At 41.7% G+C, this 2,006-nt stretch overlaps 2 protein-coding genes across 3 annotated transcripts in view; both read left to right on the top strand.

The window, feature by feature from the left end:
* The window catches only part of LOC116693419 (probable D-lactate dehydrogenase, mitochondrial), a 34,381-nt gene extending 33,233 nt beyond the window's left edge, over positions 1-1,148 (top strand). The window contains exon 13 of the mRNA XM_032522391.1: positions 1,139-1,148. The gene's annotated coding sequence lies outside the window, so the exon portion shown is untranslated. The remainder of the gene's footprint in view (positions 1-1,138) is intronic.
* The window catches only part of LOC116693465 (E3 ubiquitin-protein ligase znrf1), a 56,679-nt gene that overhangs the window by 19,362 nt on the left and 35,311 nt on the right, over positions 1-2,006 (top strand). The gene's annotated exons all lie outside the window — the stretch shown is intronic.

Consider the following 2,006-nt stretch of genomic DNA (forward strand, 5'->3'; position numbering starts at 1 on the left):
TTCTTGTATTTTATCCTATTATTATTATTTCATGTATATTGTATGTCTGTATATTGTATCCTGGTATTTCATTATATTTATATTCTGTGCTGTGTGACTGATTTTGCTGCTGTAACACTATAATTTCTCATTTTATTGGGATCAATAATTATCTATTATCTATCTATCTATCTATCTATCTATCTGTCTATCTGTCTATCTGTCTATGATGGTGGACTTCTTGAAGCACATGGGCATGACAGACCGAACCAGGTTATTATCTATTACCAAAATACCAAATGTTACATTACATGAACTAAACAGTACATGAATGTAAGTGATAACTTAAGAAATGTGAACGGTTACACCCACAGAGAAGATCTGAAAATGACTTTCATCTATATAACAATATTAGTAATTTTGGTATCTTGCAGTCTTTGTTCTGAGCAGCAGAACAATGATGTTAACAAGTCTGTCAGAATATATACTATATATCACCTTCATATCTTGTGCTATCTCTTGTTCTTATTTCCTGGTCCCATTCATGCACTTTTCTAAACATTTGAAATTTTGTCATTTTTACAAAATATGTGTCCCTTTCCATCCTTCCTTGTGCCTAGTTGGCTCTGCAGCGCAAACAGCATTGAGACGATCTCAGACTTCTGTAGAGTAGCCCAGTGGTGTCTTCTCTCTCCTCCTCACTGATCTGTCTGCCTGACACCGCCTGCCCAGAGTGCCTCTGTGTGTTAAATCTCCGCCTTCAGTCTGCCATGCCACAGAGCTAAACCCCCAGAGTGGCTTTGTTGTGCATCTGCAGTAGAATCTCTGCCTTCAGCCTGTCTGCTGTAGAGCGGTATCTCTGCATGGCTGTGTGTGTGTGTGTGTGTGTGTGTGTGTGTGTGTGTATCTGCAGCTGAATCAGTTTCCAACTTCCCTGCCACAGAGCTAAAAATCTCCAGTGTCCCCAGTTCTGTCTTTCCTTAAATTAAAAGAAAAAATGAGCAAGGCCCTCTGAGCTTGTGCTGAGCTGATCATGCCCTTAGCGTAGTTTAGCTTAGCTTAGCTTGACTTGAGTGACTGCATTTGGTAGATGCTAGATTGCACCCAATACACATGTCAAACTCAACATAGTCTCGCATTGCCAGACCTTCCTCCACAGCGCATTGGAGGAAGGTCTGGCTAGTCCACACAGCATTCTGGGATGGGAGAAAAAACATGCTCTGATTTGTTGGCATTTCTTTAAACCAATCACAATCGTCTTGGGTGGTGCTAAGCTCTTGAAACTCTTGAAGAGCCGCCCGCACATTTAACTCATTCAATCCTCATTCAAGTTAGCCGTGCGCTAAAGTGGAAGTAGCCGGCTCGGCCAGTGGAGGTGGCTCCATGATCTGAGCAACTGTTGTAGGAATAAACAGGGCTCTGCCTGGAACACTGCATCCACTTCCTATCACACATTCATGCTACTACATCTCTACCCATCAGCCTGCCTTTTGAATGGTCAAAGGAAACCACGTGATGAAGTGGAAGGGAGCCTACGTGACAACAGACAGACAAACAACTGTCAGCTGTCATTTGACTTTGTATAAAAACATAATCTTTGAAGTAACTTTCATTTGTATCGGCATTTCTCTGGCTAAATGTTCCCTCCTACGAGACTTTATCAACATTGACGTTGTTCCACCATCTTCAGGTAAATTGATATTGATTATGCATTACTTGTAAGTTTTACTTTGCAGTTTCCTGTGTCGCTGATTTTGCTGTGTCACTGTGTTCAAGTCTACTACCTAACACTGAGCATCTCTTCTTATCCCCTGTTTAATAATCTTAAATTACCCGTCTCTAGCGGTGCTATAACATCTGCTCCTGTAGTGATTGTCAAAGTAGCATTCAGGCACCACGATGGGTCCTTGAGGGCCTTCAGGAGGGTCCTTGGCAAAATTAGATTTCATCATTACATTCCCAGAAAGACAATTTCTTACTGTGGTTAACTTATCTGTCAGACCCGGCTGGCAGAAACAACCCAAACG

This window comes from Etheostoma spectabile, chromosome 8 (assembly GCF_008692095.1).
Source record: "Etheostoma spectabile isolate EspeVRDwgs_2016 chromosome 8, UIUC_Espe_1.0, whole genome shotgun sequence".
Classification (NCBI taxonomy): Eukaryota; Metazoa; Chordata; class Actinopteri; order Perciformes; family Percidae; genus Etheostoma; species Etheostoma spectabile.